A 16869-nucleotide genomic window follows, 5' to 3' on the forward strand; every position below is an offset into this window, starting at 1 on the left:
ACAAAGTCTTTTTGGAGTCCATAGTAAAATTTAAGACTATGAAGAGGTCATGAATCACTAACCCAAAAGATAAATGTTCAGTTCCTTAGGTTGGCATTCAAGTTAAGAGCCTGGTCCCCAGCCACCTCTGCAGCTTCATCTCTCAGCCTTTCTACACTTCATGTCTTACCCGCCACACAGAAGATTGCCGCCGTGTCCTCCAGCCATCACAACTAGTACTAGATCCCCCACTAAATATTTAACTCTGGGTACACATGGGCATGTTTCTTGTCTTCGACTCCACGGAGCCCTTATAGAGACATGGGGACTCCCTTTCATCCTCTATCCCTCTATCGCTGGTCGAGTCTAGAGTTTGAATCATAATGGGACTCAATAATGTTTTCATTTAATGGCCATATTCTATCAAATCTAAGCTGTCATTCTTTATAAGTTACACTGTTATTTGATGAGCCACTAAGAAAAAAATAACCATTACTTAAACTGTCACATGCCATCAATTACATCTTGCAATGTGGAAACACAGGCATGGACAAAATAATCAGTAGCTGGGTTGTGGCTAACTGAGCTACAAATTCTCTGCCATCAAATTCTCTTTAGGACCAAATCTCAGCAAACCCATCTGTCTTCCCAGCTCCCACCCCTTGGGTAGCTGGAGGGAGATCAGAGAAGCCAGGCCATCACTAACTAAAGTTGGCTCGTGTATTCTGCCTTCATGTTTGTTTCTCCTGATAAGGGAGAGGCCCTAAGATTAAAAAGGAAGAGTTGGTGTAAACGCTAACTGGCATTTATGTCCAAATGTCTAATCTCCATGCTGCCTTGAAGATGTTGCAGACCATCCTAAACACTGCTATTCTGTCTGCAGAGCTGCGTTCCCTAGGCCTGAGGAGGTGAACGGAGATTCACCTTTCTTTATAGGATCTTCATCCCATCCTCCTCCACCAGTGAGCAGTTTCCCTTGCCTTTTACAACCTTTATTAAGAGTGACATTGAATGACAGCCATGACAGAGGAGTTGGGTTCTAGATCAAGACTGCTTGAGTTCAAAGCCTGACATTTCCAGATCATCTTCACCCATTTCCATACAAAACACACCCATCTGAGTGTTCCTCCACTGCCAAACAGCTGTCGGGCTGCTTGTCCCCAACCCCGTGCAAATTCATCACTGCTGAGGCCACTGAAGGCTCATTCCTCTTGAGGAGACGAAAGGGCAGGGTCTGTTTAGTGGCACAGACCTGTGATGATAGTGATGTCACACTCAGACATTGCCAGCTTCGTGGAAGTGGGGACACCCTTTCTTTATGCTTTGTTTATTTGGTCTGTTTAGATATGTAGGACAGTGGAGTGTATTTTGACCTATTATATACACATGGAGAATAACTTCCCATTCTTGTGGTTGTACATGATGTAGAGTTTCACTGTTCATGCGTTCATATATAAACACAGGAGGTGATGTCCGATTCATTCCACTGTCTTTTCTAATCCCATCCCTCATCCCTTCCCTTCATTCCCCTTTGTCTAATCCACTGAACTTCTGTTCTTCCCTTCCCCCTCCTTACTATGTGTTAGCATCCACATGTCAGAGAGAACATTCTGCCTTTGGGTTTGGGGGATTGGTTTATTTCACTTAGCCTGATTGTATCCAGTTCCATCCATTTACTGGCGAATGCCATGATTTCATTCTTCTTTATGGCCAAGTAATAGTCCATTGTGTATATATGCCACATTTTCTTTATCCATTCGTCTGTTGAAGGGCACCTAGATTGGTGCCATAGCTTAACTGTTGTGAATTGAACTGCTATAAACATTGATGTGGCTGTGTCACTATGTCACAGGAAAGCAGGGAGCTGAAACTCCAAGCCTCCATTCTTGGATTCCAATGGAAGAAAATTTAAAGTCAGGCACCAAAAACCATGCAAGAGAACTTTATTATAAGTGAAGATGAGGTGAAAGCAAGGTAACAAGCAGAGAGCGTTCTCAAGAGAGAGAGTGGGCCATCTCCAATCAGAGGACAACAAAAGAGACAAGGGTGTCTCCAAGTTTATTACTGATTGACATTTACCAGAACTGGGGACCACCTTCTGTACTCTTTGCCAGTTAGGTGTTCAACTCCTCCTTCATGTTAGGCGGTGGAGTTTTTGACCTTAGTTGGTCCTCTCTGAAACTGTCACAGTGGCCATCCTATTTAGGGGGGATTCATCTACAAGTCAATCCCATGTTAATGTGGGCACCGGGGTCAATAGCTGGTCAGAAGTTACCTTGGTGCACCTGCACTACTAAAGGAATCTTTCTTTCCATTCCAAACAGATGGACACACCTATAGCCATAATTCCTAGCTTCACATCAATCTCAGTGGACCCTACCAAGAGTTAGTCCCATTAAGCCTTATCTCTTGATGTGATTTCCAAATAGCTTCATTGCTTTTATTTTCCACAGATTAACTGCCACCGTTTGATTTCTCATCCACTCTTAAGAGAGTTTAAAGGACCCTGAAGTAATTTAAAGAACACTGTGACCTTACCATGCATTTTACTGCTCATCGCTAGCTACTACCTAATAACTATAGTGTACTGATTTTAAGTCCTTTAGGTATAAACCTCAGAGTGGGATAGCTGGGTCAAATGGTGGTTCCATTCCAAGTTTTCTGAGGAATCTCCATGCTGCTTTCCAGAGTGGCTGCACCAATTTGCAGTCCCACCAGCAATGGATGAGTCTACCTTTTCCCCCACATCCTCGCCAACATTTATTGTCCCTTGTATTCTTGATAATTGCCATTCTGACTGGAATGAGATGGAATCTCAGTGTAGATTTAATTTGCATTTCTCTAATTGCTAAAGATGTTGAACAATTTTTCATATATTTATTGACCATTCATATTTCTTTTCTGTGAATTGCCTGTTCCTTTGGAGCCATCTATTTCATGTCTAAAATTTTGTATTTTAGCCAAGTGCATGCTTGTAATCCCAGTGACTTGAGAGGCTGAGCCAGGAAGATTGCAAGTTCAAGGTCAGCTTCAGCAACTTAGCAAGACCCTATCTCAAAAAGAGCTGGGGACATAGCTCAGAGATAGAGAGCCCCTGGGTTTAATCCCCAATGCCAAAAGAATAAGTAAAATATGGTGTCTTAGACTAGCTTAATCTGATTGGCTTTGATTGGTGTTTTTCATCCTGGGCTATATATCAGAATCTCCTGCTGAGGCTTTGACAAATCCTCCTACCCTGCCTTCACTCCATATCAATTAAAGGAAAATCTTTGAGCCTGGGCCTTGGGCACAAGGTGATTCTGATTGGCAATAGGGGCTGAGAATGACCAACATATCAGTGCTTCTTAAACTTTAATGTGCACAAGAACCACCTGGGGGGCTTCATCACTGATTGCTGGGTCCACGACCAGTTTCTGATTCAGTGGGTCTGGGATGAGACCAGGAATCTGCATTCCTAGGTTTGCAGCAATGCCCAAACCTGGTGCAGAGGCCACACTTTGAGAATCACTGCCTCAGACTTGTGAAGGGCTCCCCTGGAACAGGGCCCGCTTTCAGCTTCCCTGTACCCCTGGGCTGCGTGGTGGAGAGGTGGTTCCTAGAATAAAGCCAGGGTCGGTTAGGGAGGCAGAAGGACAGACGGTACTGGAGGGACCAGAAGAAACACTCACAAGTGTGTGGGTTCGGAGCTGTTAGAACTTGAAGTCTCTTGCAGCTCTTTCAGATGCGCTGCAAGTTCCATTTTTGCTCTAAGATGCACAGCACAGGAGAAGGCTGGCTGGCCTTACAAGGGTAGAACTCCAGAGCGACTCCCACCCTGACTCTTCACTGCAGCAGGCCCATTTTGTGACTCGATTTTATAAGACTAGTTCTTCATCACTTCCAGTGGCTTTTTTGCAAATGAAAATTTTGAGGCTGGATTTTTTTTTTCACCATTACAAAAAGACTCGTATGTGTTCTCTAGGAAGAACAGGTTTCTGTGGTTCCGAAGGGCGTGTCATTCCTTCACTCGGAAGCTTTGAGGAAGTAGCACTATGAAATGCGACCTTCACACAGGAGGTTGAGGCACACCCTCTTCTTAAAGGCCTCATGTGGATTGAATGCCTTTTATGTTTTAGATTGTGATTTTAGATTTGGCATAAGTCACCAATAGTCTTGCAGTTAAAACAAAACCTTAATGAGACCGTCTCATTATAAGCAATGGTAGTAAAGGCTGAAGAATAAAATATTTTTAAGAAATTCAATTTTGCGACTTGAAGGCTGAAGAATAAAATATTTTTAAGAAATTCAATTTTGCGACTTTTAAGTACATTTCATTACCCCATTGGCGGGTGTGGAGAGGGGTGACAAGGATGGAAGAGCAGTGACTGAGATTGGGGGTCTCCAGTGACCTCATGTCTGTGGTATGCCTTGTGCCTGGGAATGTTTCTGTGCAAGGGCACAGGATGCCTAGCTGCTGTGCAAGAGTCCTATCAGCTCTGACCTTGATCTCAGGCACACAGCTCCTGGGAAGGAAGGAATTCTTATGCTAGACAACCACGTTTCACCAGCTCTGCTTCTCCGGATCCTGCCTGCTTTACAGTAACTTTGAACAATGGTACAACTAACTAGAACAAATAAAATTAAATTAAAAAAAAAAAAAAACACAACAAACAATGGACTTTCTTGAGAGCTACACAAAGCTCCTAATGTTGCACTTGAAACTGTGGATTACAACTATGGAAAAGCTACATAGATGTCCTAGTTTTCTGTAACTTGGATACAAGGAATAATGCTTGCATAGTGTTTAACCTGATAATGAGACATATATAAATAGATTGCTGGCATGACTCTTTAGATCTGCATCTTCATCAGACCACCTGATCCCAGCTTAATCTTCAAAATCTGTGTTTATGAATCTTTTTTTTTAAATCCCCCTTAACCCCTTACCAGAACCACAAGTTTAGCCATGCTGGTCAGGCAAGGAGTGTGGCTGAAAGAAGCCAGGCTCACATTTTTGAGAGCCGTTGACTTATGCCAATTTAAATGTTAGCTCTTAACGAGTAAATCCAATTTTCTATACGAAAGTATCTCTGGTAGGACCTGGATTTAAAGGATGTACTTTGAGCTCTTCTTTCTTCATTTACAATATATGACTCATTTTTCTCAACTATAATATGCACATGATGAGTATCTACCTTGAGGATTATGAGAGTTAAATGAGAAAAGTATAAACACATCTCATATATTGTAAAATGCTTCCAAAATATGGGTTGCTGTTTTATTTCTGTTTTAAATAACTTACTTCTTATTTGCTTTGCAAATCCTGTTTTTATATATTAAAAAAAAAAAAGTCTGAATGTCCTCACTCCAATGTCAATTTAGGAGACTTCTCATTAATCCACATAAAGCTCACGAACTGAGTGATTTTAACCAAATCATCTTACTTATCAGGATCTGGTAAAACCCTGGGAGATTTTTCTGAATAAGAGAAAGTTGAACAATTTTTAAAATTAAAAATAATGAATTATTTTAGCAATTCTATATTAGCTTTGTATGAATCTCCGAATGTTTTCTGAAACCTTTACAAACATGATTGACCCTGGTGAATCCTCAGGCTATAACCAAATAGCCCCCAAACCATACACCTTGCCTTTGCAAAATCTTCCTTCATTTCCTCCATCTCCCTGCCCTTTCTTTGGGTCATTTCCATCAATGGGCTCAGTCTGTTCCATGTTCTTTTCCTCAGTAGTGTTGAAGTCTCTCTCCTCCCAGGGATTAATCTTTAATCTGCTACAGGAGTCCTACCAGTGCCTTACAGGTAAATTCCTTTGCTCTGGGTGCATCAGAACATCACCAGGGAACCCTGTGAGCTGAGGCTGGCTCAGTACTCATTTCCTTCTGATCATCTCATCAGTTTCCCTTTCTGTAAAATGGGCATGTGTATTAGTTTCCTATGGATGCTGTAACAAATTACCACAAACTTAATGGTATAAAATATTTTTTTCTCTCCCAGAGGAAAAATAAGGCCAAAACTCAAAGTGATGGGGTCCACACTCCCTCTAAAGTCTCCGAGGGAAGATCCTTCTTTGACTCTTCCATTCCAGTGGCTCCACGCATCCTTTGCTATACAGCTGCATGAGTCCAGTCTCTGCCCCTATCTTCACATGGGCTTCTCCTCTTCTCCATGAGTCTCTCTCTGAGAAGGACACTTGTCAATGGATTTAAGGCCCACCTGGATAACCCAGCACAGTCCCATATCAATATCCTTAACCTCATTCTATCTTCAAAGACCCTTTTCAAGGTTAAGATGTGGACACATCTTTTGCCTCAGTGTGACATTGCTTCATAGAACTGTTATAAGGATCTCAGGCACTTAGCAAGTGCCCCTTTCAAAGTAGGTGCTTAGTAAGTGGTGGCTGCGGGGCAAGAGTGGGTAGGGTGTGTGGCAGCAAAGCCAGTGGATTCCGCAGCCTCTTGGAGAAGTTTGACCATAATGTGAGGGCAGGAGACGGCCAGAGGGATAGAGGGCTGAGTGTTTCATAAAACAGTGACTCGAGCTGGTCTAAAAGCTTCCGGGAAGGGTCTGCAGGGACCACGTGCTGTCAGGATGTGAGCTTCAAGGGACACGAGATGCATATTGATGGAGGGCCCCAGGGCAGGAACAGCTCTGCTGCGATTCTCACACCCATGTGGAACTCGTGTGCACAGGGTCTGTTTCCTGCCCTTGCCAACCAGTGCCAGGGCTGGGTCCATGATTGTGTCCTGGTGATAAAAAGAGGCGTGCCCTGTCTGGAGATCAACGAGTCTTGTTAACACTGAGCATAAGTACTTTCTTGATTCCCTGAGATGTTTTCTCAAAGTCACACAACTCTCTTCCCAACCGGGCAGGCTCTGTGCTCCCACTGTGGGGACTGCTAATTTATACAGTCGCTCAGAAGAGAGCCCCAGGGCCTTCTGTGATGGGGGGAGAAAAAGCAATAGTTTACTTTGAAAATCCTTGATGATAAAGAAATGAGAGTGCCCACTTTCCCCAAAAGGCAGAGACGCAAGAGGCCAAAGTCACCCAGATAGGGCACAAGTGTCGTATCCCAGGTACCTGCTAGTTCATGGCCAAACATCCCTGGTTGCAGGAGGGGACACTGAGAGGGGAGGGTTGGCAGCTCTAGAATGTGGCTCTTACGCAGAGGTGGCCTGGAGGTCGCTCTGAGGCGAGGACAGCCCTCGGGCCTGGGGGGTGCCAGCTTGCACACAATGTAGGAGAATTCCTGAAGGAAGAAAAGGAAGCTCGACAAATTTAGTCACATTATGTCATAGTTATTTTTCCATATACCAGTGAAAAACAATTGAGCCAAGAAATATAACACAATGACTTCTTTAAGTAACTGACCTATAGAAATTTTATAGGGAAGAAAAATGTGCCATATTTCCACCACAGAATTGTTCTAGTGCTGTCAGGATGTTCATTTCTCTTTGGGCAAGTGTTGCGGGTTGGACGGCCACCTAGAAATAGATCTAAGGGAAGGAGTCCTGTGAAGTGGCTTGCAGGAAAGGGTTCCCAGGAAGAACCCATGGGGGTGTGGAGGATGGGCCTGGAAGGGGCAGGAGGCCCAGCAAGGATGCATGTCAAGCAGACCTCCAAGATCGACTTTGGTCTGTTCTCTCTTGTGAGCTTTGCTAAGAGTGCAGCTCACACCCTGGGCTTGTCCCCATTATGGGTGATGGAGCAGGGATTTTACATTCCTGGATCTGTCGGTCATTGGTTAAGGAAGTAGGGGTACTATTCAAACACTTCATTAGTGACTTCCCTGTTGACCCATCTGAGCATTTGGAATAGTGCCATAAATGCTCAGCCATTATTTATTTCAATCATTGTCACCTCTTCTGTTCCTCCCATTTAAGCAAGAGTAAAGCCTCAGTTATCTGCCATTTCTGGAACCTGGTTCTAATTCTTATGCGCCATTATGAATTCAAACACTGCATCTCTCTCATCTCCTCTAAGACCCCTGCTCTCAGTCTCCCTGTCTGAAAACCAGGCTGGAGGTGGCATCCGAGTCTAGAGATGGCTGATTAAGGGCTGATCATTAAGCACTCTGCCATGTGCCCCTTGGTTAGAGATGTAATTGAAATCCCCTCTGGATGCATCCCACGGGCTTCTTCTGTGCGTTATTAGATTGTACTGATAAATGAGCATGACCAGGTATTTTATTCCTTCCCTGGAGATGTGGCTCTTCTAGATGTGGTTGCCTTGGGTGGTACAGGTTGTCAGGCAAGGCTCCAGTAGAGAGATCAGAGTTATGATTTTATGTTAGCACAGTTTGATGGGCATACAACACAAACCACATAGATAATTTTCAATGTTCCAATAGCCACATTTGAAAAAGTGAGAAACAATGAGTGCCGTCAACTTAAATAACACTTTCGATTTAACCCAGTATATCCAAATTATTATCATTTCAGCATGTAATCAATATAAAAAAATGATTAGTGAGTTATTTTGCCTTTTTATTTTCAGACCAGGCCTTTGAAATCTCATGTGTAATTTGCACTTACAGAACATCTCAATTTGGACACTAAATTTTTGTCAGAAACATTCGATTGGCATTTAGATGTCATAAAATCAATATTTGGAAAAGCAGATTTATATTCTTCAACATTTTCTAATAGCTGAATCAGTTAGCCTTTTTTAGATTTGTTAAGATTAACTAAAACTTTAAAAAGCAGTTCCTCAGTCACACTGGCAACATCTCAAGTGCTCAACAGACAGGGCTCAGTGCTCTCACGGGTCTCTATCAGTTGTATCAGACTCTGGACTTTGAAGGTCCTTGGCCCCTCCTGCCCTGGGCCAGCCTTGCAGGCACAGAGCCAGGCGGGGTGCCAGGAACCAATGGCCGCACCTCTTGCCCATCAACTTCTTGGCCTTCCTGTTGAAAGAGAGGAGTTATAAAATCCATTAAAGACCTTGAGAGTTAAGTTGCTTTATTCTGATTAGTTCTGGAAAAGGACAAAGTCGGGGAGGCCTCACAGTACAGCCCAGGGTTGAATGTGGGGTACACTTGTAGGTGCCTCTGGAACCATCCCGGGATTTTGCAAAGAGAGAGAATCACACACAGCAGAGGGCCTGACTCCAGGAGAGCCCTGCTGGGTGGCCATGTCTCTCATGCACCCACCCCACAGAAGCAGGGAGGGCTTATCTGCACAGGAAGGCTGACTCTCAGATCCCCGCAAGGCCCTGAACTAAAGAGAGGCAATTTTAAGAAAAGGGTGTTGACATCCCCCCACCCTTTAGAAGACCTCTGCATGCTGATTCTACCAGCACCTCTGGGGAAAAAAAAAAAAAAAAAAGTTTTCATGATCTGTGTCCCTTGAGAGAGGAACAAGGGTCAGTCTTATGTTCTGAAACATCGGATGTCACAGGCCTCTGTCATGGTTCTAAGTTAATTACCAAATGACAGTTCTTCTCTGCTAAAGCCATCAGTGTACTAATTCTAATTGAGATGTCCAAGGAGCACATGCCCAGATCTCCAGGGTGCCTGACCAGTAGACAAAAGCTGGGGTCTGTCATGGGGAAATTGACCTCAAGTAATACCTTTGATCACAATCATTGGCAGGTTCCTAAATGAACAAGCTACTGTCAAAGATGGACTCCTTAGGAGACAACCCCATATTAAATCCCTCTCCATTACCCCTGGGTGGCACCAGACCATTTGGTTCCTTTCTGTTTTCATTGCCTTTCAACACACTTAGATGAAGAACCTTTTATGCCAGGCATCATGCAAGATATGAGCCCTGTGTCTTAAGGGCTCCCGGACTAGCGGAGGGAGAACCTTCCCACAGAGGACTGGGTATGGATGCGACCCTCACCGTCTCATCCTGCAGAGCACCTGCTGCGTGTCTGGCTCTGTGGAAAACTCCAGGGGGTCAAAGAGATAGAAGACATAACCTCTGTTCTCCAGAAGCTGCTAATATAATCACAACGACAGGTACAGAATTTCAAAAGAAAAAGACAGTACATTATAGGGCATAGTAAGAAGCACACGTCTTAAATCCAGCTGAACTAGCAACAAAGATTACATTTGATCTGCTTTCAAAATTCTCTGTGTACTTAACTGGTTCTGAAACTGGAGAAAGTGAGGATTATTCCCCATAACCAATATGACAACCAGAGGAGACTGGCAGCAAAAGGCCTTTGGTACTTTATAAAATTATCTTCCCTCCAGGATGCCATGAATTCCTTCTGGATAGGTGTTATTTTAGCACCATGTTACTATTAAGAATGCAAACCAAAAATCCAAGCATTAAGCTCAAGATCCTAGAACCAGGAACTTGAACCATGGTCCTTTTTTGGGGGGTGGGAGGGGTGGGTACAAGGGATTGAACTCTGCGGCACTTGACCACTGAGCCACATCCCCAGCCCTATTTTGTATTTTATTTAGAGACAGGGTCTCCCTGAGTTGCTTAGTGCCTCACTTTTGCTGAGGCTGGCTTTGAACTCCCAATCCTCCTGCCCCAGCCTCCTGAGCTGCTGGGATTACAGGCATGCGCCACCCTACCCAGCTCATCATCTTTGCACTCCAAGTCCAGTGTCTTTTCCAGAATCCCACCTCCTCCCGTGGGTCCCCCAAGTCCCAGCTCTTGCATATGGAAGCCTGTGCAACCCTCTGAGGAGAGTCATGCCATCAGATGTCAGCTGCTTCTTGAAGGTTTTGCAGCTTTGCCCAGCACCCTGCTCCACCTTCCCCTTGAAATCTGCCTAGCCTTGTTCTATTTAGCGTTTCGGTGGTTGTTCTTTTTGTACCCCCGATCCCAGATCTGTCTAAAGAAATAAAGCAAACAGAATAGAGGCATTGGCTCTCCAGTCAGATATTGGCTGGGTAGTATTTGGGAAAGAAATGTGGCATCCCAAAGGCACTGGGCCATTCCCTGTAACAGGCTGAGGAATCCGTAGCTCGTTTAACCTCATTATTTCTTGGTTAGCAAGCTCTGGTTGTGCCGTCCTTATGGCCATATTTTTAGAAGTCTTACATTATTACAGCAACTGTGAAAAAGAAGGAGAAAAGAAATCTGGCTCTCAATATAACGTCCCCTTAATTGTTTCTGGAATTAAATTCGTCTCCACCCAGCCCTCAAAGGGGGCCACAGCCCCGCTGCTAACTGAACACCCTTCCCCTTGCCCGGTGGCCAAGAGGCTGCAGATGCTTCCAGGGATGGTGGTGGTCGTCCTCCTCATCCAGTCTGTTCTGGTACCCGCTGGGCCTGGGTGGGTCGAGGAGAGGAAGGCCACAGAGAAGGCCCGTGTCAGGTTTGACGTCTTGTTCAGTGTCAAGTGAGGCATTCACGATGGTGTTGAGTCTGACATTGTGGTCACAGAACTCAAGCCTCATCCAGGCTGTCATGATGAGAGGAGGACATGGGAACAGGACACCCCGCGGTGCCAGGGTGACAAGGAATGGAAGAGGCAGAACAACGTGGCAAACTGCTGGGCACTTCACCTCGGCACAGTGAAGGCAGTGTCAGCCCGGCCGCTGTTTTTGTCCCACTGTGGTTAATGATGGAAAAGCTTTTGAAGGGATCCTAGAGGCAAAGCTGCAGAAGGGACCTCTCTGAGCATGCAGGAGGTACACTGAGGTTTCACCGCCACCTCGAGGGTCCTACGGCAGCACCCTCTCCCCCACCTGCCCTGCTGCTGTCTCCCAGGCCCTCACTGAACAAGTGGAGTATATCCCAGGGTCCATCCTCACCCCTCCCCTGCTTCAGACTTCTGCCTTGGTTTCTCCATTCCACACTCCAGTTTTCTGTAGAGAGTAGAACCCTGCTGCAAATCCACCTCAGGATTACCTGCTGAATCCCTGCCAGCAGCTTCCCCAAGGGAACTAGAATTTCTTTTCCTTAAGCTCCCAGCCCCGAGGCCGGTCCTCGGCACAGCAGTCACCCAGAATTTTGACAGGGAAGCAGACGGGGCCTTGGATCTCTAGATATTGCCTAAACTCAGATTCCACAGACGAGCTCTGGTTACCTTCCCGAGTTAGTGCCTGATATTCCACACCTCCATGGACATGATGAGTCGGCCTTCCAAGTGATCAACAGCAGAGTTGTCTGCAGCTGTTTGCCTCCCCCAGTTGCCCACCTGCTTGACTGTGGCTCTTTCAGGTCAGCACTGGTTCATGGCTGAGGGGTTCCCACACCCTGCTGCCCAGATGCCCATCCAATTCAGCAAAGGAGATCGAGGAATCAGGAAAAGACTCATAGTTAAGTCCCGAGTGGTGATGGAGAAACCGAGGGGATTAGATCAGGGATGTGGAAGGGTAGAGAAGGAGGCAAGGCAAAGAGGAAGAAAAATGAGAGAGATTTAGAGTTGAGAGGACAGAAGTTTTTTTTTTTTGAGCTACCTTCACTCCCAGGGTGACCATAATGATGTGGACAGATGTAAGTCATTCTTTTTTATTTGCTAGTTAATGCAGTTTCCCTAACAGAGTAAAAGCCCTCAGAAACCCACCATGTAGTTGTCTGAAAATCTCAATGGTTTGGTGTTCAGTGATTTGCAAATATCTTGCAAAACCTCACTGATTGACAACTGAGGCTGCCTCTACTAAGGGGATACTTTGGGATAAATTTCAGCAGGGGACAAGGGTAGTGAGTATACCAGAAGCCAAAGGTTTTCTCAAGAAATATAAGGAGGAGATGATAAAAAGCCTAAAGTGAATCCGAGGGGCACCAGATCACTCTGGAATAACAAAGTTTATTGTATTCGCTGAGTCCAAAAGTCAGCAATGAAACTGCTTGTACTGAATTATTTATATCAAAACAAAAGCAGAATCAAGGAAGCAGCCAGACCTTATGATACGTTTTCAAGTTCAACAGAAGCTCCTACAGTAGCGACATCTGTTTTACTGAGTCTTCAGTCGTTGTCATGGCTACTCAAATGCCTGGTAAGATAACCCTGCTCATCTGTTTCCCGAAAGTGCTGACATTTCAGAGGTGGGTTCTTTGGAGTGTGAACCTGGCTCTTGGAAGCACTCTCACCTTAAATTGACTTTTTTAGTGTATAAATTTTCTTTCAAGGAATAGAGAACTTTTAAATTTTTAAATAATATAATAACACGTCATTTTCATGTGTACAGTAGAAAACTTTTTAGTAAAGAAATTTTAGTCTATGAAAAATATAGTACTTTAAGCTAAAAGAAGTACATTTTCTTGGAGTGTCAAGACAGTAATATCTGACAATCTAGAAATGGAGTTTAATAAATGTTTAATAAGGAGCAACACCTCAGATGGACTAACTAGGAAAGACCAAATAATGTCGTTATTTATATTTCTTTGGTAACCTTTCCCTATGCTATCTGACTCCAATCTGCAGACCTGATGGTATTCAGGGATGGTTTTTTAGATGCAGTTAGTTCTTCCCACTGATCCATGGAATTCCTGCTGCAAGGAGAGTAGTTCTATGGCAGAAACATTTGTCTGAGAGTCAGAAATATCACAGTCTCATACTGGCACTGTTATTAACTTGCTATTGACAATTTCACCTTCCCATACCTGAATTTACCATTTATAATGACCTCAGTTTACCTACCTATAAAAAGAGCATCGAGTTATCATAAGGTTGTTCCTACTCTTGTCTCTGATTTTCAAAGTGAGTGGATGTTCCATTCTTTAAAAAATAAAAAAGTCATCCCTGAGTGTCATCAGATCTACAGATTGAGGTCAGAGAGCACAGGAAAAATTTACCAATGAAACATAAAGATAGCATGTGGTCTTTTCTGGGTAGCCCATGGCAGGTATTACTGATGATTAAACATTTAGGAAACTCTTCAACTCTTTAGGTATGTTCAAATTTATATGGAAACTTGAAACGTACTACACCTTCTGATAGACTTTCCAAATTCTAAATCCGTCTGTAGGAAGATTCCTTATTGCTAATGGTTATTTTAATTTCAACTGTTTTCATTGTTTCCGTGTTATCATTGGTTGGCTGTCAGTCATCTTCAAAAATGCACTCTGCACATCTCCTGTGCATGTTGCACAATTATAGTCATTTTGAGTTCAAAAGAAAATAAAAGGAAAGTGATAATAGGCCTCATCTCACAGATCTTATGGTTAAGTCCAAAAGGGGTGAAAAAAAGCTCATTAGAAAGGTAATTTTAAAGACTAAATTATAAACCTGACTGCAGCATTACCTGGGGGTCCTAAACATGCCATGTAAAGGAACATACATCCTCTTCTTATGCAGGAACATATAAAAGGTTTTCAATAAATATTTGCAGGTTGTGACAGAGGCAGCCAGTGAACAAACTGTTCATGACTGTCATGGTTCTTGGTAGAAAAAAGTAACATCAGAGTCCTCCCTTGAGAATTGACAACCACAAACACACTGTCCCATAGTTTAGCTTTTGAATTCATATTACATATGCAATATAGGAAACTCCAAGAAAAAATATAAATAAAAATAGCCCCAATGGCTAGCACCTTCTGAGATGCAGCTAAAACAAATGGAAATCCTCTTGGTAGGAAAGCGTCCTCAATTGAGCAACCTCAGGGTGTCTACAGATTAACTTCAGCCAAATATGAGATCACAATAGAAAGTTACCAAAGATATAAGAAGACAAGATATGGTAATCAAGAGTCAGCAACAGGAGAATTGATTAATTGATTGAGATTGCCAAGAACTTCAAATATTAGAATTACCATGCAGCAAAAATGAACCAACTGGTATCCTTAAAGTAGATTGGTGTTATAAGTTACCCCAGAACTTAATGGCACAAAATAACTATCTATTTTGCTCACAGATGTTCTGGGTCACTTCCACAGGGAGATCAGAATGGTCCTGCCAGATTTGAGAGGAGGAAAAACAGCCTTCACCTCTTCATGAAGATTGGAAAGGTTCTGAGAGAGTATTTGGAACTAGAAATATTGTTGCAGCCATTTTAGAAAAAGACAACCTGTCACATTAAGTCAAAATATTTTTTTAAACAGATAAAAGATAGAAACAGGGTGGGGAGGGTTCATGAAATAATAGACTATCAAAACTGACCAGCCAGATTTGAGAAAGAGAACCAGCTAGAATTTACAGAATTAAAAAATATATAACCATTGGAATTTAAAACTCAGCAGGTGGATTAAATAGCAAATTGACCACATTATAAACAATCAATATTAAAACCCAAAACTTAAGAATTTACCCAGAGTACGTTATCGAGAAATAAGAAGATAAAAATACTTGAAAGAGTGAATGAGACATGAAAGAAGAAGGCCTAACACAGGTATAATTGGAGACTCATAGAAAACAGAGACTGTGGGGGAGAAGTATTTGAAGACTTAATGCCTTGGAATGTGTTCTAGGATGTGTGAAAGATACTCAGATTGTGGTAGTACTGTGAGTTCCAAGAAAAATAAATAACAAGAACTCAATGACTAGATATATAAACAGTAAAACTACAAGTAAAGTCTTAAAAGCAACCAGAGGAAAATGTTCCTTATAAAGAAGTAACGTTTAAACTGATGATTGACTTCTTGGCAGAGATCGTGGGTTATATACAGGGAATCCAGGAGACAGTCAAAGTCAGTGAGAGACAGCATTAAAGTGCTGGTAGAAAATAACTACCAACGTGGAATTAAGGTACCAGTGAAATAATCTTTATAGTATGAAGGCAAAATCAGTATTTTTAGTTTTGGGTTTTGATAGAGCATTTTCATAGATAGACCCTCATTTCTAAAAGATAGGTGTCAGGAAGAAGAAAAACTTTCTCAGAAGGAAAGTTTCAATGTAAGAAGAAGTATCAAAGAAAATTGGCAAATGTGCAAGTCAAGGATTTTTTGTATTGAAGCAGATGATAATGTCTAATTTGTAAGGTTAATGCAAAGCAAGTCTGAAGAAGTGTGCTGGACAGTAATAGCACTTAAGTTGGGAGGATTCTTATATCACTTGAGAAGATGGAAAATTCATTAGTTAACTTAGATTATGTTGTAAAGTGTAGGTCTGGTAGATGTTCAAGGGAGCCACTAACAGAACCCGAAATAGATTTCATAGCTTCCGAACCAGTAGAACAGCACCATTGGAATAAGAAGTCTTCAGTCCAAACAAAGGCAACCAAGAAGGGAGAAAAATAGACATAAAGAACACTGACAAATGAGGCAAGGCAGAAATAAATCCAAATATCAGTAAGCACAATAAATGTAAATGAACCAAACTAACCAGTTAAATGCTCCAACAACTCACTCTATAAGATCACTATATCCTTAATGCAAAAGCCAGGAAAGGATACTACGGACAAGGGAAATTGCTGGGTCAATCTCACTGATGCCTGTGGTGGTAGAATCACAGCGTGGTCAAAGGGATGATGAACTTAAACGCTGTGAGAGATACAGCACCTGTGCCCATCACTCCTGATGTCAGAAGCTTGCAAGGACACGTTGAACCTGCTTCTAGTTTATTTCTTGGGTAGAGGCGACAGGAGGTCTCTACTGATATCATCTCATTTGAGGCTGTCTCTTAATATTCATACCCGAGGCTGTACAGTACCCATGTTATATAATAGCACCTCTTTTACAACTAAACATGTCAGTCTGATGAGTAATGAAGTGCTTTGGGGGGTTATTGAAGGATTAACTATAGACACAACCAATCCTAGAGTTGCCTAAGATGAGACACCATCATAAAGAATTTATCAAAGTGATTCATCTTTGTTGCTGGAGACAGATTACATTCTCATTCTGTCTCTGAAAGTTTATAGCTAGTCTCAGAGTAGTTGCAAATGTATTATTAATAATCTTTTAGGAAAGCAGTACATTGTGGCACCATTTAAGCATTGCTCATGTCCAGAAATTTGAAACGGTGGAACCTGACCTCATAATTAACACTGCTTCTTAAAACTCAATTCCCCTGGTTCTCCCTCTCAATACAGGGGACCCACCTGG

At 42.9% G+C, this 16869-nt stretch overlaps 1 protein-coding gene and 1 long non-coding RNA gene across 11 annotated transcripts in view; both read left to right on the forward strand.

Moving 5' to 3' along the window:
• The window catches only part of TMEM108 (transmembrane protein 108), a 327142-nt gene that overhangs the window by 184350 nt on the left and 125923 nt on the right, over positions 1–16869 (forward strand). The gene's annotated exons all lie outside the window — the stretch shown is intronic.
• On the forward strand, positions 694–4657 carry LOC306670784. The gene is made up of 2 exons (XR_013766498.1): positions 694–4188; positions 4236–4657. It is a non-coding gene; the product is annotated as an uncharacterized lncRNA (long non-coding RNA).

Source organism: Sciurus vulgaris (assembly GCF_902686455.1).
Source record: "Sciurus vulgaris genome assembly, chromosome: 10".
NCBI classification, from domain to species: Eukaryota; Metazoa; Chordata; class Mammalia; order Rodentia; family Sciuridae; genus Sciurus; species Sciurus vulgaris.